Source organism: Aphelocoma coerulescens, chromosome 7, assembly GCF_041296385.1.
Source record: "Aphelocoma coerulescens isolate FSJ_1873_10779 chromosome 7, UR_Acoe_1.0, whole genome shotgun sequence".
NCBI classification, from domain to species: Eukaryota; Metazoa; Chordata; class Aves; order Passeriformes; family Corvidae; genus Aphelocoma; species Aphelocoma coerulescens.
This window is the reverse complement of record NC_091021.1, coordinates 6,349,359-6,373,013: the sequence shown is the minus strand read 5'-3', so window position 1 is coordinate 6,373,013 and position 23,655 is coordinate 6,349,359. Positions and strand designations below refer to the sequence as shown.

The window sequence follows — 23,655 nt, the reverse complement described above, 5'->3', positions numbered from 1 at the left end:
TATGAGTACATAAAAGGGTAGTAACCATGAGTCCTACACAGACCCATGACTTTAGATCTGTACTGCAGGGGGTGTTTGTGTTACATGCTGTGGTTTCATTTGCTGGTGCGTCTCACACCTGGCCTCAATCGTGCTGTGGAGAGCAGAGTGTTTTACCACGGCTCCTGGGAACACCCCACATTGCTGTGAGTGTGTGGTGTTGCTTTGTAGCATCTTTGCACACAAAACAGGACCTGTACATGTGTATGTGGCACATAACCCACTCTGGCAGCAGGCTGAGGTGGACAAGGGATGGAACAGGCACAGGTGACACATCAAATCTTTCTGCTGGCCTGAACTCACATTTTTCTCCCACCCTTTCATTTGCCTTTAGCTGAGCCAATAGCCTGGGGCAGTGCAGTTTCACAGCAGACTGTAGCTGCATCTGGAAATTGTGTGCCAAGCCCCATTTGGGTAAAGTGAAAGAAGTAAAAATTACCTGAAACTGCCCATAATGACTTGTGTTTTACTAGTCTCTGGAGATTCTACATGAAGAAGCAAAGCACAAAGAGCCTGTTCGTACAAATCCAGCTGTTTCTCCCAAATCTACTGCTGTATTTAATTGGTAACACCTAGCTGTTCTTTCCTTAGCATCCTTGGTGTTACCCCTATCTTTGATAGGCATTTATACCAATTTGACTCAAATTACATGTATTTAGCAAGTGGCTTGTGTTTTAGTGAAATGGGAAGACATAAAAGAACACTGAGAGTCGCTTGCTTTAGGTATATTTCTTTTCAGTTGAGTCCAACAACCCTGTGTATAATGGACTGACCTTCCTTTGACAGCAGCAGTGCAGCTTCCCAGCTGACACACTCTTCAAAGGAGCTGCTACAAGGAGAAATCAGAAGCAGCTGACTGGCCTGTGGAACCACATTGGGGATGTCATGAGCAATATCCTTCTTGGAATGAAAAGTGAACTGGCTCCAGTAGGTGTAGGTGTATTTGCCAGGTGAAACATCATTTACCTGCTCCAGGGCCCAGCTCTGAGCCCCACAGTGACATCATGGAACAAAGCTGGGTCTGCTTTCAGGCAATTTTATTTTCACAGAACCATTAGACAGGAGACCCTGATTCATCACAGGGAACAGAAATACCACAATTACACAATTATCTGGTGATTTAAAAATTAAGCTGTTTAAATGGGAAGGCATTATACCAATGAGATGCATTTAATCACACACAGAAACAGGTCGTTCCCCCCCCCCCCAAGCCTTTAGCCCATATTAGCACCGCTCACTGTAGCATGGGCTTTGTTTTATAACAGGGTTACATTTCTCTTGCCCTTCCATTCAGAAAATGACTGTGGTTACCCATGAATTTTTGTAATCAGTACCATTAGAAATGAGATGATATGCTTAAATGGTGCAGAAAGAGTGATCATCCACCAAAGCTGAACTTTAGATTTATTTTCCACAAACACCCTCAAATAATCAAGCAGCGACCATGCAGAGCACAGTGTGCTAATGAACTCTGCACAGGCTTGGCTCTTCCCTGTCATACAGGGATAACTTGTATTATTCACACCCAGAGAGGGGTGGAATTTAAATGCTGAACCTGGAACAAAAATGCACTAGCTCAAAATTGGAACTGGGGTTTGTGTTCTACTCGGTATAAACAACACAGGTCTGGGTACCTGCACTAGACTAACATCTTATTAGCATTGTTCGTAGTAGTATTATATTTTATAGAAATTTAATTATTATTATGATCCCCAAATTATATTTATAGAAATGTAATGATTGTTACCTTTCATTACTGCCAGATTATATAGAAATGTAATGGTTTCTGTTTGTTACTATTAATTAGTATTAATTACAGTTACATTTTATAGAAATGTTATGGAGTTTGTTACTATTAATTACTGTTACATTTTATGGAATTGCAATGGTTTTTGTTTGTTACTCTTAATTAGTATTAATTACTAGTGTAAGATCATAGTTGTTAACTTTTAAAGAAATTTAATAGTTTTTGTTTGTTACTATTAATTAGTATTAATTACTTATATATTTCTTAGAAATGCAGTGGGTTTTTTACTGCTAATTAGTAGCAATTACTATTGTAATATCAGTTATGTTTTACAGAAATTTAATGATTGTTATTACTATTAATTACTATTGTAATATCATGGTTGTTTTATTTTATGGAAATATAATGACTGTTGTTTGTTATTATTAATCATTATTAATTATTAGTGTTAGAATGATCTTATTGGTAATAATCTCCTATGATTTTGACATGTGTTCATAGTCAAGGCCTTAGGCAGTACCCTCCCATCAGTTTCCTCTGACAAAGCCAGGGGTCGCTTCTCAAGGTGACCTCAGTCTTTTCCAGCAGTGAAAGCTGCGTGTTTGGTGTTGGTCTCCCCTTACAGAGGGGATGTTCCACGAGTCAGGCTGAAGGAAAGGAGTTGGTACTGAGCTGCTGTAGCACTTGCTGGAATCAAAAAGGGCATCATCCTGATTGTCAGGAAGGAAGGATTCTTTTCCTGATGTATTAACCATGGCCTTGAAAGATTTCTTTTTCTATTGTGCTCAATTTTACTAAGAAAACAAAAACCACTTTCAGAATGGCCAGAAAACTGAAGCTTTTATACCTTGCTACTCATCAGAATTTTCTGGTAGCTGCCTTATGTCTTCTCTCACACTGATTTGTTTTAATCATTAAATAGAAGTGATATTTTCTTTGGAGCTGAGGATATTTTTCTTCTCTCTGTGAGACAGGTTTGTGAAGAGAGTTAATATCTTTTATTAAAGAAACTGATAAAGTTAGAACAAAGAAAAAGAATTGACCTTTCAGGCATACAAGCTGGCACCAGCAACATTTTTATTGCATGTGCTTTTGTGAAGAAGGTCTAAAAGTGAGAGAAAGCCTCTGGAAGGTACTATAAGCATAGTATATGCCTTTTTATTAGGCACATAAACTGTGCCTAATTCAAATAGCATTTCTCATATCTAGGCTGCCACTCAAGAGTCTCCTTAGACTATGGATCTTTTCACAGGAAAGAAAACTGATTATCATTTCAGAATAGTTAGAAATATACTGCAAGACATAATATTACAGTGGTATTTAGTACAAAATTAAATTTTTTTATCTACTACTATTTAATCTAAAAATGCCATTGTTACTTCTCTGTAATGCTTTTGTGCTCACAAATGTCAACTACAAAACCAGACCAATGCAGCTCCAGACAAATGCATGTCTGTTCTATCTGACTAATCTCCTTCTTCCAGTACTCCTCCTTTTTAAAAGCCCTGTGGATTTTGAGCTGTTTGATTCATTCATGGAGTGAGAAAAGGGAAGCATCAAAGATCTTTGCTCATCTGAGAAGGCAACAGGAAGAAAAAGAGGAATGGCTGAGCAATAACAGCCACTGAAAAAGTGCGATAAAGCTGTAAATGATTTGAAGATTTTAAAGCTGCCTTAGTGTAATAAAACCACTTGCTGTGGGTAACACCATCATCTTAATAATGCATTTGTAGGAGCTGTCTCATTATCATCATTATTGGTCAATAATGTTAGCAGTCCTAACAACAGGTGGGGATTTGTACCTACCTTAGCATGGAGAGGGTCTCGTGGGAAGGAATGTATTGCTTTTGCAAAGGAGCCCTGGCTCTTTGTTGCCATGGAAGGAAAGACAAAAAGCTGTTGAAAAGAAATGGTTTGAATAAAGTACACAAATGGCAAAAGAAAAATGGAAAAAAAATATCCACACTGTTTATTTATTTACTTTAAGGACCAACTATTATGAATAAACTGACAGAGCAGGAGAAATACACAGTTTATAAGACAGCACTTTACATTTCTCTTGTGCTGTGTTTGCTTTCAGTCTCAGCCACCTTCTCTTCCAAGCCAGTTCCTTTCCTTATCTGGAATAATATTGTGCACTATATTCAGCTTTCTTTTTGTCTGAAAATCATTTAAAACTGAACACTAGAGCAGAAGGGTTTTTTCCTGCCCCCTACAACCATTACATTTGTTCCAGCCCACATTAGCACAAACCATTAAAACCAAAAATTGCTAAAGAGGCACAGAGCAGACCCACCAGGGTATAAGGTTGTGTCTTAGACTCTGTTCAGGGGAGAAGACCTGTGCTAGCCCTCCACTATTTTCTTATTAATACTCTTTTTGTGTTCACCAGTTAATCCCAGGTAATCCCAGGCAGAGCTTTCATCCTGGGGCTTTGCTTTCTTTCTGTGTGCAGAGGATGTTGGCTCGGTTACATGAAATCACGTGGCTAGAGGACAAATTACTGATTGTTTCTATGCACCTCTGCTTGGAGATACAAGTAATAAAAGCAATTAAAAAATATGAACCCAGAGAATTCCTAGAATAAATCTGACACTTTTACAACTACCACAACCAGCTACCCAAGACACAAGCGTTTTTTGATATGGCACTATCAAATATGCTTAGCTTTATGAAACAGTCAAATGCTCCTATTTTTTACTTACATGGAATTTGCAGTACAAGGAGATCTAATATGGGAGCAACCCTCAGGACTTAATCATCCTCTTCCTTTCTATTTTAAAGTCTTCATGGAGCTGATATTATTTGTATATTACAAGTTACCCAGTGTAAAGTACTGGTATTAAAATTTTCAGAATGAGGTCCATGTGCTAACATTTATAAGGACATACCTGAAGAGTAATCCAGCTTTCCACTGAGCTGCAAGAAGGAGCTTCAGTCCCTCCCTCTGTAAGCACTGATGGATTTACTGCTTTTTCCAGTGTCCCTACTGGTTTTCAGACACAAGCTTCCTTCCAGAACACAAGTCCCATTACTACACCATACCCAAGGCTGCTTCCAGGAAATCAGCTCCATGGGGAATTTCAGTAAGAGATATTCTAAAGCATTTTTGTGTGGTGATTTATTCTCCAAAATGGATCAGATTTCAAGTCAGTTCCCAGGGCATGACAAATGCTTCCTGGAATTTGGATGTGTGGTAACTTGACCTTCTAAAGGTTTCTCTTCCTGCATTGGTAGCCTTACTTGTATGCTGCCAGAGACATGTGTATTGTTTTTCCTGGATGCTAAATGTACGTTACGCATTGCCTCTTTGTTAGACAGACAAAGAAGAGAAACAAGAAAGCAATGGCCCCACTTAGTGGATAAGGATGCTAAAGTTCAATAAAGTCAAAATAAACACCTTTATCAACATTGGCAGGTTGCAGTTCACACCCAGACTGATTAATGGATCATATAAGGTCCCAGTAGAAATATTTGCTAGAGATAATAACTGAAATCAGATTTCTCAAGTCCTAATCTGTTAGTACAAGCCCTCTTCCAGAACTCACTTGAACTCTGACCACCCAGTATGGCTTCCCAATTTTATGACTCAGGAAATGACTGGCTCAACAAGAGAGGCACCTGCCCAGAGCCATTAAGAGTTAAAAGAAAATAGTAAAGTGGCATGAAAAGAAGGCAGTGTAACAAGATCTGAATAACTTGTAGAATTCAGGTGCACAGTTATAAAATAGTTTGGATTTTTTTTTGATTGTTAGACTAAAAGATTTTGTTATTCCAGTCATGGTAATCAGAAATTTTTAAGCTTATCTAGATCCTGCTCCCTTCTGCTAAATAGCATGAGAGTGGTAACAATGCACAACTTCTGCTGGGATATGGCCACAGATCAGCAGGGAAAGAAAAGAAGAAAAAAAAAAGTAAATCATTCTATACTGAAATGATTCAATAACACTGAAAAGGTAAGTGGCATATGCTTATTTTTGTCTTAGCAAGACACTATAGATGAAAATGATAACCATTTAAACTGCAATAATGCTGAGAATAGAAGTAACACCCACAGAGATAAGTGGCTGTAGCAATCTCCCCCAATTACAGGCCAGCTGTTCTGCTCAGCACAGCTCCACAGAAGATTAAAACCATAGGCTGGAAGGTAGAAGCAAGAAACCAGATTTTAAATCTAAAAAGTGCATCACTGACCAGTCATACCAGCCTGAGCTTTGAAACAGTACTTGGAAAATCCGAGTCTCCTACAGCACAGATGGTTTGGGGATTTAAGGCTTTGTTTCAAAGGGATATGTATGAGCCCCTTGTGGGGGGCTGACAGTTTATCTTTGTTTAGAAATAAGTAAATCGCAAAAAACATGAGAGAAGTTCAAACTGAACACAGCCATAGAACAATTGCTGGGCAGAAAAGCTTTTTCCTTAACACCATGTAATTTGCCAGCCAAGATCCCACCATCCACAGAAGCTGGCATTGCTTTTTAGAATTCCCATCAGGACAGTGGTACTTAACAGAGCCAGTTGTTAATCTGAAGGACGCTGTGTAGCTCCAGTCATGCTATTTTTCTATTTATGGCATTTTGCAGTTGGTTATGGCCACTGAAGAGTTCAGACCTGAAACCACAAACACAGACCATCTGGTCAGTCAGAGAATTCGCATCTCCTAAATGACTGGAGAAAGGGACGTCGTCGTGGACCTGAGTATCAGTGATTTAAATATTGAGTAACAGGGGCAGCACGTAAATAATTCCCTTGGCTGAGTTAAAACTGGGGGGTTTGTTTGAACACCTTTCTCCAGCTCCCCATGTGGCATCCCCTGCAACCCAGCAGGGACATGGGGTGGGAAGGAGGGCAGGAATACCTTTTCAAAGGAAAGCTACTGGCAAGATGAGGAACTAGATAATCACAGGTCTCATTCTCACTGTAAATCAATCCCATATTCACAGCCTCTCCTGGGAACAGCAGTGAAAATGACTTAAGAAAAATCAAGTGGCACAGGATGCCTTTCTATTAATTTCAGTTTTAACAGCTGTTACATTTTAGCAATAACTTCAGTTTCTAAGATACTAATATCACTCACAAGCACTTGTCTGGTATGTGTTTGTACACTTCAAGAATCTCATTTAACTTCAGTCCTTACTGAAAGTGTTTTTGTTAGATGGAATTTTATCTAGACTTCGTCTAATCACTGCATTTATAACATACACTATTTTTCTACAAAAAAAAATTTTATGTATTTTGTGACCACAAAATCTATCTTCGTTCCCATCCTTCTAATACCCACCCAAGTCCCTGAGGAAAAAAATTTGTGTAGGATTATGAATCTCTGAAGGCAGCAGTAAATTCCCAGCCATAGGACACTTTTCTACCATCAGCTATTGATGCTGACCAGCTCACAGTGTTTGTCACAAAGCAACTACTGTGCCCTTCCAGGAATTTCTCAGGCTTGGGAACTTCAGCAGAACATGTATCTCCAAAGTGCAAAATTCTCTATTTGAGAATCTCAAAAGCAACTGTGACAATGCAAACCAGTCAAGAGAGTTTTAACCATGAATTTTTTCCTTACTATGTGGATGGCCATAAGTATTCCAGCCACAGCGAAAGCACCAGGTTTGATTTCAGCGGTTTCCACAGGGATGAACAACGTTGTATAAACAAATCCTCAAAATGTTGGAGGAGAGAGTGCCACAGACACAATACCCCACAAACTGGAGATATTCACATCAAGGTTCACACTTCCTGGTTCCCTGCTAGTGAATCAGCAAAGGTAAAGCCCAGGAAATAAATAAACTGAAAGCAAAGTGCTCTTCCAACTCCCTTTCCAGACAATTTTGCATGGCTGCAGCTCTCTCTCCATGCTAGACTTCCACCACAGATCAGTGCTTTGTCATTTTGTCATCATTTGAAGCACTGTCATTTTAAATTATATGATAGTCACAACGAGAGTACCTGATGTGTTCAAATGATGAACCACCACCTCCTGCCAAAAACAATAAAGTGGCAACACTTATTGTCTGCTGGGTAAACCTCTTCATTTCTGTATTACTGAAGACTTTCATAGCTCAAAAATGGCACATTAACAGCCCAAGAACATTTGCAATCTTGAAATCCTCCCCTTTCTGTGCTCTGCTGTGCCCAGCCAGGTCTAAAAATCTGACGGGAGTGGAACTGCTGAAAGTTTTAACGTCTATATTTTTTCCAGCATTGATTCCAAGTCATTCATGTCTGTTTAGCACATACCTCACAGAACTGTGCAGGGCACCATCTGCAAGCATGGTGCAGATTATACAGACTGCAAACCAACAGGTGTTTGTCTCATCATCCCATTGACCATTTGAGAGATGTCTGGAACAACAGCAGCCCATCATCTGTGGGAAAAAATAACACCATGCTGCAAGCAGGCTTGGTCCCAGGCACTCTTTAAACTGAGGAATGAGGAACGTGTGCTTCAAGTGTAGGCAAAAGGTATGATTTTATCCCAGAGCATAAGATCTTAAAAGCAAACTATTGGGTCAGACTGAAGTAAACATACAAAACCACTGAAATATTCAAGTGCTCATTAGCATAAATGCAAACTGGAGTGAAACACTTCAAAAGCTGCTAGTGCCAGGGGATTTTACAGGCATTACTGCAAGATTTTGTTTCACCCAAGCTTTTCTTTTATCATTATTATTTGAGCATGCAATATGTCCTTGAATTATTTCTCTTTTTTAAAAAAAATAGTGGTGAAATGCTTTTGCTTAACAAGCACTTATAAGTCCCTCTACACCAGACAACCGGAGCTTTGTTACATGTGTTGCAGGCGGTTATTTATGCCAAATTCCTCTGCAGCCTGTGTAGCTGCAAATGAATGTGGTGGAGCCAGTCACTCAGAAGGCAAGATGCCCTGATCCTGTGCCAGGGTCCATACTGAACACAGGATGCCTGGAAAATACAAACTGCCTCTGTGACTAGTTACTCTTAGGCCACGTTGGCTCCTGGCCCCTCATTGCAGGTCAGAGATGTGTCTTCCTTGGGGACCATGACCACGAGCTTCCTTCTGTCCTAGAAGATGTAAGTTCAGATTTTTGGGTGGGTAATTTGGTGAATGGCCCTTCCAGCTAGAACTGTTGAACACAAGGAATTGTTATCTTTCCTTTCTCTGTTCAATTAAGTGTATGTGAATTAGTTCAGCTACAAGAAGATCACTTCAGACGAAATCCAGAATTTTTAAATTGGAAAAAACCAAAAAAGCAAACCACTTTGCAAATTTGTGGGCATTTTTCTATCATAGCATACAGTTTTGTTCCAAGAGAAAGATCCAAGGAGATTACTCTGAAAGGATTTGCACAATTTATAATCCTTCAAGGGGTCACTTCAAAAAAATACCTTTTTTTCTTTTTCCCCCTCTTCTCCTTTGCAAAAGGGCACATCCTGCTAGTTTTGGAAAGGTGAATGTAGCATTTCACCACTTACCTGATGAACAAGGTGACAGACAACATTTGCAGTCCCAGACTTCCCCACAGAGCTTCCCCTGGAAATGGTGTTCTGCCACTTCACCAACTTGGGGGGCTTTCCTCTTTCAAAGGCCTTCAGCATCTAAGCTGCAGAAATAGATGAAAGCAGTTTAAAAGTTAAGGCAGCATAAAGAAGCTGGATAAAATGGGGTGTGCCAAGTTCTGTGCCATCATGCTATAAACTGCTGGTTACAAACAATGATGGTCTTACCTGCCAGGTCACAGTGAGTCCTTAGAGAAAATAAAACTGAGGCAGGTTCCTGACTGAATTCAGGTTTCCAAACATCATTTATTATAATTTCTAATTTCCCACACTGCAAAGCAGAGAGGTTTGGGGTTTTTTTGACATCTGGTATTTCTTTAACTCAACTTCCTAAAGTAATTCCTTAAAGAGATAGAAAGTCAGGACACTTAGTTTTTTACCCAACCTTACTGTCATCATGGCTTTCACTAGAGTAAACAGGAAGCCTTCTGCAGTTTCATGGAGTCTTTCAGCATTAGCAGTTAAGTGACACATTAAAAAATATGGTTTACAGTGTACAGCAGTGGTGAAACAGGCAATATTTTTCCTGTTTCAGTTCATTCAGCTGAAGAATAAAAAAACCTAAAAAGCTCCAAATGAAATAACTTACTGGACTTCAGTCCGGAAACAGAAAATCATTTCTTCCTCCAATCCCAGCACAGAATCAGTTTAATTATTTTCTACATTAATTGGAAATTTAAAGATGCTTTAGGAACAACAACAAAATAAAAACAAACAAACAAAAAAATTGAGTAACAAGTTTTGACTTGCATTCCCTTTAAAGTGTGAGGGATTTTTATGCCTAGTCAGGAAAGCAGAAAGTAATGACTGTTTCATGACTTCACTAGAGCATCTTCAAACAGTAATTTTTCCAACTGACAATTATTTTTTGTATTATTTATTAAATCTTAATCCAACTAAAAACATGTTTCCTTGATATGCATACTGCTCCTTTACTAAGGTAACCCAAATAAAGCCTGCCAGAACACCACATGAAACAGTAAAACCTCCAAAGAAATAATCCTCAACCCCCACACACACCCTTTAAAACCTTACCCTGCACTGTAACAGTCACTGGACATCTCTGAATGAGGTCACAAATCCCCAAATCTTTATGGAACCAACCACCCTCGGCACAGCCTCCAGAACACTTCTGCAGTTCATAAACAACCCAAAAGAATAATCTGGGCATCTTTGAGGCTTATCCTTGGAGAACAGATAGTGCTATCATGTGGGGAAGCCTGCACACTGCGAGCATCCTCAGGACAGCTGGGGGAAGGGTTATTGATACAGAGCCACACATTTTGTTTGTGAACTCAGGGGATAAGAGAGGTGAAAAGAAGCGACTGCACAAGTGCTTGGATGGAGTGTTCTAGTGAAACCTCAGCTTTTCCATAGGAAAAAATGTTGACATTAATACCTTTATACATTGGACCATAGTCCAAGCAGAGTCTAAGCGCACACACACAAAACTGAAGTTGCAAATACAATTCTGAATTATCTTTTTTGCAATGCCTTACTGATCAGAGAACTAAGAAAGCTGCTTCTAGAGAGGGAGCCAGGAAGCCATAGTATGAACTGGTGTGAGGGTCTTTTTAAATGAAACTTTAACAGTTATCAGTAATTTACTTTTCTAACAGAGTGTATAAATAAGGTTTTCCCTCTAAAAGGTTTTCATATATGTAAATATATATATATCTATATATGTAAATAGTGACCTAAATGTCAGCATATTCATGACTTTCTAAAGTTTGAATGAATTATCAAGCTTTATCTTTACATTTTTCATTTTGAAGCTATAAAAAGATATTTTGTAGTTTTTCACACTATCTCTATGCTTCTGAAGATGTCTGCACAGAAGTTCTCTCTGCAGAGAAGTCAAATTTGAAAGATCTGGGATGAATTTTAGACAGTTCTCCAATATTGAGACTCTTTTGCCTTCACACACAAATAGCGTGACACTTCCAATGCTGCCAGAACTGACTGAAACTGAGCAGGAAGAAAAAAAGAAATTCAGATGCAATAACTTTGACATCATACCAAGCTTAGTACACATTTCAGATAACAAAAAACTACTTCTAGCCCAGAACCCCAAGCTTATGTGTTCATTTTCACTTTTTAAAAGGTGAAGAATCCCCAGTCAAATATATCAAAGAGCAATACAAATAAAGAATTTAACCCTCTATTGCACGTAGTTTCACTTTCAATATCCTCATGTATAGTTGCCAGAAGTTAGGCATGATAAGATATAGAAACATTAAACTTGCCTTCTGCATCCTTGGGCTGCTCTGCTCATTTCATCACATTTGAAAGATTAAACATTTGGGCATGGTATGTCATTAGAATTTGTCCATAAATCAGAATATGTCATGCTCTTCCCTGAAAAATTAGAGGCCCTTTCACCATCCCTCCTTTTAGCCAACAATAAACTATTCACATAACAGCAATCAAATCCCATCTCAGTTATCATCTTGATAAATTAAATGACTTACTTCCGCTTATCAGTAAAAAGAGCCTTCTGTAGCTTTGAAAATGTCCATGTGGCTTTTTCCTCTTCTTGGGTTTTTTATTTCCAAAATGGGGATGCCAAAGCAAGTCTGAGCATTTCAGTAGCAGAGTTATTAAGACATGCATTGATTTTAGATTTTGCCATCCCTGTTAGATAGCAGAGAGGATGAATACTGCAACAGGTCTGGAAGGAAAATTCTCAGGCTAATTATTATTGAGCAGCACAAAAGCTTGTACAGTATTACAAATTCAAGGTCCACTTGAATTTACTGTACTTTTAGTGTCCTTTACCTACCTTTCTCACTTATCACCCTTGCCTTAGTTTATGTATCTGTGTATGAAACACTTGGACTGGTTTACCAGTGAATTTATGTGAGTTACTGTTGAGAGGAAATAAAAACCAAAAATGATGAGTACAGTGAAATATAAGTTTGAAATTGTAATTCAAGTCATGCTTGCCAGATAGTCCATTAACATTTTCTAAGCTGACAAGATACTGCTGCTTTTACAGAGCACTAGGATCGATTTAAAACTCTGCTGACTGAGCAGGTATTCACTACTCCCTCAAACCCACTCTAGAGATATAACTGGCATGTTAGATTTAGTATCCTTAGATAAAAACAGAGGGCAAATTATTTTATTGTTGGTATAACCATCATACCACTGACATTTTTCATTACAACATTACAAACTTGGCTGAGGAGAAAAAGAATTGACGGAAGAGAAGAATAATTCAATTCTTTTTTACACTTGCCTTTAAAGTGTTAATATATCTCTGTTTAAAAAAAAATAAAATTAATGGGGAAAGGTCCCCAGGTTTTGTATTTAGAATGTCTTTGGAACCAGAATGCCATGGAAATTAAAAGGCTTGGGTTGGACAGTCACTGCTGGAGGGTCAGCACAGCAGCAGAAAATGTCCTTCCACCCCCTTCTTAAGCTCTAGGGCAAGTCCTCTCTTGCTGCAAGTTATCACTAGGTGTTTACCAGCCATTAACCTAAAAGTGGCTATAATTTCTCAGCCTGTAATTAGCAATAGTGACTAAACCTGATCAGGCATCACCCTGTCAGCAGTCTCGGATTACAGAGGGAAGGCACCTCTCCCTCTCTCCAGTCATGACAATTCATTAGTTCTGCTGTTTGAGAGCAGCTGTACTATTTGCGAGGTAATTTATTCAGATTCCCTCAAAATTATTGCTGAAGCGTGGGAAGATAAGTGATTTGATGAGGCTGTGTATTTACTGTCAGATAACACAGGATGGATCTGTGGTCAGAAGTGATGGGAGGTTATGTTTCATGAGAAATATCACCCTTTTTAAGGCAAAAGTTTAATAAATTCTATGAGGCAAAGGACAAAACACTTTAACATGTCAGTCATGTCTCACAGTGTTATCCACAAAACACACCTAAAATTGTACATGTGAAGTTCATTAAAATTTTACCTTTCTGTCACAGCTTATTGAAGCATTTTTCTAAAAAGCCTCTGATTTAGTCAAAGCTGATCAAAGTATGAGAACATATAAAATGCTCTGCTTGATTAGCGAGTAGGGCAGGACAAGTAAAATTCAACAGACTTAATTGCCAAGCTAAAACTGATGAATTTAGAATTTAGGGATTAAACTTGTGCTCTGAGAAATAACATCAATGTGTGTCTTCTGAACAGACCTGGAACAAACCCACAAAACTCAGTGTAACTTGTGTCTCTTCTCTAGCCCCAGTGATAACACCCACCCCTGCATATGGCAAAGCTTGGGGTGGACGACTCGGCAGAGGGGTTCAAACCACATCACTCCCTGGAGCTTTAATCTTATTTCCTATTAATACTACACCAGCAGACCAGTCACACCAAGCTGGACCCAAAGTCAGTTTGTAACTTCAATAAAACATCTGCCCTTTGTTTCATTGGAATAATGTTTGCCATATTTCTTTCATACATACATTGATACAGCCACGGCCCCCACAACTGACTGGGACTGAGGATGCTCAGCTGCTTATGATGCCAAATTTTCCTATGGATTTGATTTAGCCTTTCACCCAGCTTTAGCATTCAAATATATCCATACACTGAGTACACTGATATGTTTCCAGCAATAAAATGTCATAAACACTGACAACCTCTTCATGGTCTTAAATCCAATATCCTGTGGCCTCACTGACTTCTGGATTTTAATTTGCTATCCCAGTGCACAGTAATTTCTGCTTATCTCTGTCACAGTCTTAAGCACATCTCAAAATGAAATTCTGGCAGGTTGTCATGTTTGTTAAGAACAGGTGCTCTGACTTTTTGCAGCTGGTTTTTCTTTTCTATCTGTTCTTTGAAACTGGGCTCTGTGTGCATGTGAATGTATCATCTCTGACCATCCTAATATGTAGATCTTTTAATCCCCATTTTTATACATACATGCATAGACATTAATTTCAATCAGGGAAAGCTAAGATGAAATACCAATAAAAGAGGAGTTGTTAGGCATGACATTTCATTTATGGATATAGCTGAGAAGATTAATGTCTGAGCCAGCAGCCTGTCCATTACTACCTTCCGCTACTGGGGAACAACACCATGTGTAACAACTCGCTCCTCACTGCTCATGAGAAATTCTCACTGCCAGCTTATTCTCTTGCCCTCAATTTGTCTGTGCAATGCTATTAATTAAACCATGAAACCCTGATAATTTTCAGTGAGGAATTCTGCATGATCCCTTTTCAGGGCACACAAGTACGTGTACATTTGTGTATTTTCTCTTGATTAATAGTTTAAATTTCTTTAATGTGTGACTTACCTGAAGGAAGGTCAGCTCCCCAGGACTCTGCTCATTGAAAGAAAACTTCAAAGCAAAGGAATGCACTTGTAACCTGGATTCAACTAAAAGACTGAACTAATTCCCTTTGAGCACTTTATGTGGCAAGGGGTGGTTTTAAAGTCTGGTCCCATTTTATAATGGAGTTTTCCCTTCATAATACAGTAAGCTACTTTTGGCTGGATACACTGAGAAAAATGATAAACTGGTACTTACCACTAGTTCACCTGGCCCAGTAACAAGAACAGAATTGAGAAGCAAATGCTAAGAGTGAAAACAAAGTGAATTTTATTGAAAGTACTGCATGGATAGCTTAGATAATATATGCTTTTACAAATAATTATCCATCATCTAGAAAGAGTATGGAATAACATAGCAAAGGCTTTGACTGGAACAGTTATGGCTGACATACCTTCCTTCAGAGAGGCTCTCCTCTTTTGAAACCATTCTGTAAATTGCATAAGGATGGCTGTAGCCAGAGAGCCCAGCAGTTCTGATTGACAACCAGCACAGTAATGAGGAAATGTGTCAGCAGGAGCTTCATTTGTTCTGATCACCAGGAGATTAGCCTTATACAGGCATTAACATGTATATAGGCAGGAAAAAGTAAACCAAACCAGTAGACTGGGTAGAGAACACCTCTATTGCTCCCCGCCCCCACTCCTCTCCCCCCCCCCCCCCGCCACCCCCCCACCTTCAGGCACCTAAAAATAAATATATTTAGGTAGTGGGAGAAGAGAAAGAGAAGAATTAGAGGAATCATACAGAACCACAGAATGCTTTGGACTGGAAGGGACTTTAAAGCTCATCCAATTTCAATCCTCTGCCGTGGGCAGGGACACCTTCCACTAGACCAGGTTACTCAAATTTCTATTCAATGTGGCATTGAACACTTGCAAGAATCCACAGCTTCTCTGGGCAACCAGTGCCAGTGCTCCACCACCCTCTGAATAAAGAATTTCTTCCTAATATCTAGTCTGAACCTGCCTTCTCTCATTTTAAAGCCATTATTCCTTGTAGGAGAAGAGAGAATATTGGTGAAAGTATAAGCAGATTTGTTTCCAGACATAATTTCCAGAATGATTATTCTACAACTGAGTGAGGAACTGATTCTTAGTGTCTTGGGTCCCTTTTATTCTCAAACCTCTCTATTCACACTGTTAAATTAATGTCTTGCTTCCAATATGAAATGAGAAAATACAATTTTAAGGGGAAAAAATAATTATATATCAAGTAGAACACCAAGAAATAAAGAAAAATCCATTTTATTTTAATGCCTGTTTAAACAGGGTGATAGCTTTGAATTTTACCTCAGGGGAGAATTTTAACTGATTTACACACACACAAATTAAAAAAAAAAAAAGCATTGTCTAAGTTACCTAGCACATAGGGATATCCCTAAGAAAAGTATTTATTTGCACAACTGATTAGAGGGAAAACAAAGGCTAAGAAGATTAGGACACAACACTTAATGTGTCATGTGAAAAGGGAAATATTAAAAGAAGATTGCATTTTTCCCCATGAATGCAAATAGATTCATACCAATAGATTTGATGCTGTCTTGTATTTAAAAAAAAAAAAAAAAAAAAAAAATCTTTCTGTAAGTGCAGAGATCAAGGGTATTTTTTTAACACATGTCAGAGAAGGAATACCTTCCATGTCCTAGATGATCCCCAGGAATAGTAGCTGTGTACCAGCACACAAAGTGTTATCCCAGTAGTCTGAGCTTCTCCACAACTTCACATGTGCATCATGTATACAATAAGATTGGCAGGAAAAACCCAACCCTTATTAACTCAAATCCATAATTTGCATCATTTATGAAACCTCTGAAATTCAGAGCTGTTAGGCATTTTCAGTCACTGTCCAGGACAGTGGATCCCTTATCTGTGGATACTGTTCAAAAGACAGCGAGAAAATCCACCGTGTTCAAAATACAACAGACTTGTTTGTACCACTCAGCAAGAGTAAAAACGCCATCCCTGCCTTTATCAAATGCTGGCTTTATTTCCAGCAATGTTTTGTACATTTTAAGCACCTAAGTACTTCACTAAACACTTTTCTACCATCTATCACACGTCAATATCACAAAACTTCTTGACAGCCTTTACATTTTTCAGGAGGAGCTTCACACAGGACTAACTTGACCTGGGAAAGTGTTACTATAGAAAATCACTGGAGAATGATTTTATTGACAGTGAAAAATGAGTGTTCTGAGCTTTTCTCTTTGAGGAAATGCACTGGCTGCCACCAGCAGGTATTTCAGCACACAGCTGTCCCCCCCTCAGCCCCAGTCACATCCTTTTTGCAGCACCAAAATGTCACACACTTGGCAGCCACATTAACATCTGCCTCATTTCTTGTTACTGGAATTGTCTCTGGTAACAAAAGAGAAACTCAAAGCCAATTTTTCCACTAGGAGTATCTGTCATCACCTTGGACTTCACGTTCAATGCATTTGGAAAACCCAGGGTAAGGTGTCTGACATGCGGGCTGCTTCACCATAAAAATCTCCTAATTTCTTTGCCATGCCTATTGTGCTGAACAGAAAATGAGGTGTTTTTGCTGAAATAGAATGTGCTTGTTTGTGTATAGGAGTCAACATGTTAAACAGCTCCCTGGAGCGTTAAAGAGAGAAGAAAAATGGTAATTCCAGGTAAGAAGCAATATCACAGGGAAAACATAAAGCAACACCTGAAGAACCTTACCTTTTAATATTTTTTATAAATTGATGCTCTACTGGAATTTAGGAGATCAAGGAAGTCTCTGCTCCTCACCTCATGCCTGCACATAAGGATGAGCAGTTCAGATGTGGGGTGACCATGCTGGCAGCTTTCTGATCCCAAACAAAAACCATATCCACCATTAAGTTTTCTACCATTCAACGAATGTGGCAGAAGCAAAGACTCAGTGACTCTCTTTATGACCCAATTTTCAGATACAGGGAACATTAATTAGTTTTAACAGAACACGGTATAGACAGATCAGCACCATTACAGAAGTAAGTCAGACTACCAACAACACCTGGTACTAGCTATCAGAATCGTCCTTTAAAAGATATACCTGGAGATTAAATGCAGAAATCCAGCCCAGTGCAGTTTATGAAGTATAGTCAAAACTCAGAGTGTGTGTCACTGATACCCCTGCAATATCCCTTTTACCCACACCCATCCATTGGACAAGTTAACTTGGTGTCTTTAGGGGACTCATTCTCTTAATATTTTTTTAAAAAATCTGAAAGTTATAAAACTGGAAATTTATTCTTGTTTGAAAACATTGCATCAAGAGCCCTCATCAAAACCAAACCCCCAACTTTTTACAATTTACTTCTGTACCTGCTGCCCCGTTGCAGAGGACAACACATTTGCAGCTCTGAGACACTGTTTGTATCTCCCTGCAGTCACCACTGACTTCTAATATTCCTTCAGGGGAAAGCTCATCTTAAAGTGTTAATATCCCTGAGCCAAACTAAGACACTTTTAAAGTTACCTAATTATGACCATTATTATTTCTACAGCTTCTTTCATGTAAGAATTACAAAGTACTACATTAAACAATTCCAGTTAATAAAAAAGAAAGGGGAAATTTAATTTTTTTTTTTTGCTAATTAAGCCATCAGGTCTCTTAAGATGCAGGTGTCATTCTCATTTCTGCCGTAGGCTTCCTGAGTGATTGTGAGGAAATTATTTGTGTTCTTTGTGCTTTAGCTCTCTATTCATTAAACTGAGATAACAGCACTTCCTTTCTCTGACCTTTTGTACATTTTCTCTGAAGTCTATTGTAAATTATACTGGGCATGTACTGTGTCTTATTACGTGTAAAATCAGTATCTATTAAAACCTTCATTTCAGCTGGGACCTCAAACAACATCTAGAGAAGAAATAAAAACATACAGACATTTCAGGTGAAATAAATGTGTAACTTAATAATTTTTTTTTTAAATACAACATGCTTCTGCTGGGAAGTTTTAAGATTAAGGACAGTATAAAATAGATATTTTAATTCTATGCTTTGTAATGCCACATCCTCTTACAGGCATCCAATATTAATGTGGAAATCTCTCTCAGAATATAAGATACTACTTCTAGCAACCAAAGTAGCATTGATTACCCCATGTATCTTTTTTAAGCCCTTCATTTTATAGACTGAAAGTTATTTTTAAGACACAATCTTGAAGAAAGGTATCTTTGGTATAGCAGAAATCGTCTAAAACAAAGGCAGTAGACAATGAATATTTAATGGATGATCTACTATTATCTCAGGATTGATCGGCTAAATAAAACCCCAAACAAAACAAAAAACCCCCAAAACATCTCCCAGACCACCCCTATTAATCAAAAGGAATATGAGAAACAAAAGCAAAGAGTCCCAATTGTGGTTAGAGATGCACAGCACCACTTCTGAGACATCATTTTCTCAAGGATGGGCCAGTAGAGGTGGTTTCCTGACACTTTCCCTTCTCAAGCATCTGAATCCTAATGACAAGTACTAGCATTCCTAGGATCAGACAGAGTATTCCTTTCACTGACGGATTTTGACCACAGAACAATAATACACACCAAGAAATGAACAAGAGTGATGGCAAACCCCAGGAAGACCCCTGTCTTTAAGTACTTCATTTTGCTGCATTTCAGACCTAGTGATACACAGAAGGCCACTGGAAAGCTATGCCTTCAGGATCATGAACCTGATGGATTAAATATTCTTTGGCTTGTACTACTGAAGAAATAAAAATACTGAGTAAAACTAAGTCAGGAGGATAAAAAGTCACTTTTTCTGAAAATAGTCCTTTCCTGCCCTACCCTGCTAAGCTTTATAAGGAAAAAATCTTTTTTTTCCCCCCCACCTCTCCTCTGAGAAAATAGACTCATAATTTCCTTTTGCTTTATTTCACTTGTTTTCACCTTTGCCTGGAGTCAATCTTTAGATATGAAAGGCTTTTCAGATGCATCCACAGCAGTCAGCAGTGTTCCACTACATAGTACAAAAACAGCCACAGTAAATTGATTTCAGTATTATCCCTTATTTATATTGTTTAATAAAAAGAAATATTTTCTCTGACGTTTTCTTAAGGATAAAACACAGAGATAAAGGGCAAGGGGATGGACAGGCTGAAGTGCCTGCTATGGCAATGCTGGATTGTACCACACAATCTTCAAGTGCTGGGCTTCAGATTCATGGTTATTTAAAACTGAACTTTAAAGTTATTTTTTCTAAAAGGTGAAGTGTCACTGAAAAAAAGTCACAATTTCTGTTCCCAGCAGGCACAATTTTCAGAAGAAATAAAAGGGATTCGAATTTCAGAAAAATTTCTACTTCTTTGTGAGGCAATACTTTTTCCTCTCTATTATTTTGTCTGGAAAATTACCTAATTTTTTTTTTAGAGGTCTGCTTCACATTACAAGTTGTCCACAATCACCTTCTAGTTTAGAAGTACATTATAAAGACTTGCTAAAAAGTATTTTTAGTATTTAGCATAATAAATCCTGGAACCATAGAATTATTTGGGTTGGAAGTAACCAAAGACCTTGTAGTTCCAACCCCTCTGCTGTGGGCAGGGATGCCAATAACATTCATTAATACCAGTAAAGTTCATTAATGTAACAGCAGCAGGTCTAATGTAGCTTTATACAACTGGCTGGTGCCTTCAGTGTGGATCTCTTGGAGCCTGCAAACTGCACACTACTGAAATTCATAAATTGGAAAGACCTGCAAATATTTAAATAGAAAAATAATCAATAAAGATTCTATGGACATGAAAATAGAGGAATAATATCAGGGTTTCCGGGGGAAAAAAGTGCCAATGATATGCAGATGGCAAAGCATTTTTCAAAGACAAGACACTTGGGAAATAAATCTGTTTACATCTCTGCATGCCTGTTATTCTGTTACAAAAATAATTGCAATCCATATACTCTCCAAGTACCTCATACAGTCAGGAAAATATAAAGATCATACTAAAATTAGAAACTACTACTAGTAATAAACCCATTGTCTTTGTCACCACAGGTGAAGTCACAAAACCACTTCCATCTCCACATATCCCACTCTGCCTGGCCTGCCTCTCTCCCCTACCTGAGAAAACACTTCATGTCTAACCAGCTTCTAGGAGGTAAAACTGAAAAACACCAGGTACATAGCTCATTGCCCATCACTCATTTATATTTTAACAATGGGAAATTTCCTTCTACCCAAAACAATAAGGAAACAGCAAATATCTGGCGTAAATAGCTCTTTTTCTTTTTATGTGGCAGCTATCCTAAATAAAAGATCAGAGCTGCACATTGACAGGTAGAGAAGTCTCGCTCAAAAAATGTGGAAGAACTTTAGCTTTTAGGTACAAAACCCTTGAAGTATTAGAAAAAGTGGAAAAAAACCCCCACCTCAAACAAACAACTGAACAGGTAAATTAGTTAATTACTAACCAAATTAGGGGTACACCCCCAGTTAGCACATTGGGAATGCCTGAGAGAGGAGGTCTACCGGAAACAATATATTTTGGTAAAAGGAAGATGTTCTGGAAGTGTGCAAGAGAGGACCCAAGGCTGAGAACTGACAGCTAATTAGTTATAAACTTGTAAATGAATATGACAGCAAAAAATGTTATTGTGATTTTACACCCTATTAATAAAGACTTTATTCTGTGCACAACACAGCTAATTAAATGTCTTCCATTGACAACTTCCATCAAGCCCAAATTTACCATATTGCACCTGATGCAACCCAGACAGATACAGACAAACTGAAGGGAGTTCTGGGCAGAGAAAAAAAAAAGGCATTGCCAGCTCTGCGTGAAGAAACACTTTAAAAACTTTAATTAGGGAGTTGGACAAGATGTGCCTTCAGCCTCAACCATTCTGTTATTCTGCAATTCTCAATTGTTCAGACACTTCAAGAGACACAAATAACAGACAGAAAACACACAGTGAAGACAGAAGGTACATTTCACACTCTAAAACTGTACTTTGGAATAGTGAAACAGCGTGAAAAGACAGACACAGCATTTGTGAGAGTGAATGCAACACTGAGACAGGGTGCTGAGTCAGTCAGGATAGTCCTGCATCAGACTGAGACTTATGTGAGGTTTGTTTGACCAAAAAGTGTCAAAATTCATCTTAAAGATCTGTTCTTCCTGTTGGAACATCTCAGGGGAAAATTCAGAAATATTTCTATGACTCACTCTCAATTAGCAGAGGGTCAATACTGTTTCGCCATGACCAAGGGGCAGGAAATACACATTTTCTTCATGTCTAAGCTCAATTCATAACCAACTCCTGTAACCAGAGTGGTCTGATCCCCATGCAAACCACTTTAAATCAGAAACATCTATTTCAAGAATTGACACGAGCACATTGTTGAGAATTGCACAGAATTTTCATGGCAAGCTTAATAATTACTTTGCCTTCTTCCCATATCCTGCGCTTGTTTCTCTACATCAGGTGGGGAAAGAAAATAATCTGATCAGGCACCATTGCATGCACTAAAGGAAATAAAAATCATTCCTGAACTGAATCCCAGTTTGTTGCTAATCCACCTAGGGAGAGAATATCTCCATTTTTTTGCATTACGAGGAAGAGACAGATAAAGCAGAAAATAACTTACTAGCTCTTTAGGTATCTGTCATAGTTGTAAAATATTGTCCTTCAGGGCATATTCCTGAATGGCTCGTCTTGGCAATAGTCTGGAACATGAGGGGACTTAGTTGCTCTGCAGTTTTCACACATTTCTTTCCCAATTTTGCATTTAATTTAAGCCCTAATTTCTTCCCCGTAAAATCACAAAACCTAATCGTGTGTTTAAAAAATATATATTAATGTAATAATATGCTATGTATACTTAAATATATTTAGGTATGAGCGTATATGTGCATATACATACAAAATAATTCACTTAGCAGTCAAACAAGTCCTCACATGTTCACATTGGCTTAAGGAAAGAAATGCTAAAAGCCAATGACAATTCGAACTTCAATGTAGCATTTGCTGTTGGAATTTCCTTGGGAAAGTATTGGAAGTTTTCATGAATCGCCTTGGAGGACACACAGCCAATTTAGCTCATTAACAACAGAGTCATCTGTAGAAAGGTTTTTGGGCATCACAGGTAGCAGTAGTGCAGACATCTGCATTCCTTCAAGAAGCCCTTGTTTAATGAATATTAACCCATTTCAAAGAGATCTGTTTAGATTTCCTTGGACTGTGAGGAAATTTTCATGGTCCACTCAGACATAAGAAATCCATATGTAAAACTGAAGTGATATCAGCTGGCAATCTTATTTATAATGAAGGTTGCAGTATCATGTCAATATTAAGAAACTAATTTCTCACTCTATTTCCCCCCTGCAATTTTTTGAGATTTAGCTGATCATTCCTGAGCTTTAATTTTGAGCTCTGCTGAACTGTTGTTGATGTTCCATTTAAAAAAGGCAAAAAGAGAAAGAAGAACATGTGTGAACTGGAGTCTTTCTCCTCCAGCCAAATGGTGCAACTGATTCAGCCTTCCAACCTTCCAAGCAGCCCTCAAATGGTGACTTACAGTCTTTGTTGGATAAGACAAAGAGATCAACACTAACCCTGATTTTTTTCTTGACTAAAAAGCCACCATAGTGAATGGAAAGACCGAATCTGTGTCTTTGAATGTGAGTATTTTTTTGCACTTATATTTTACATATATTTTGTGTATATGCAATATATGTATTTTGGCTATTTATCCTTCAAATCACATTCAATTACATTAAGAAGTTAGAATTTGGAGGAGAAATAACATTAGCTTTATCTGCTATATCTGCTTTGCAGTCTTATAATGATGCTTACTTTTCTGTCTCCTTTTCTTAAAAGGGGGGCTAAGGCACTCTCAAGGTTTTTAACAGAATCTTCAAAGTAGGTAGCTACAAAAATCCCAGCCACATCACAAATCACCGTGGCTTACTGATTATCATATCTTAGTAAAACTGAGTTTAAATATAAACTGCAAAATGAGTTATTCTTGGGCAGGATAACATTAGAATCAACTCATACCAAATTACTAATTTAAAAAATACCATTGGAAAGGGAT

At 38.2% G+C, this 23,655-nt stretch overlaps 1 long non-coding RNA gene across 4 annotated transcripts in view; it reads right to left on the bottom strand.

Annotated features, from left to right (window-relative positions):
* Window positions 1–1,122: 1,122 nt before the first annotated feature.
* LOC138113522 (uncharacterized) overlaps window positions 1,123–23,655 on the bottom strand; it is a 31,863-nt gene continuing 9,330 nt past the window's right edge. Inside the window, exons 2-7 of one of the 4 annotated variants that reach the window (XR_011152203.1) lie at window positions 9,239–9,366; window positions 8,024–8,151; window positions 6,297–6,397; window positions 3,593–3,682; window positions 2,634–2,749; window positions 1,123–2,473 (exon numbers count right to left, since the gene is read on the bottom strand). This is a non-coding gene — a long non-coding RNA (uncharacterized lncRNA). Of the gene's footprint in view, window positions 2,750–3,592; window positions 3,683–4,677; window positions 6,398–8,023; window positions 8,152–9,238; window positions 9,367–23,655 lie in introns of all 4 variants that reach the window. The other 3 variants (XR_011152201.1, XR_011152200.1, XR_011152202.1) reach the window with 3 other exon arrangements.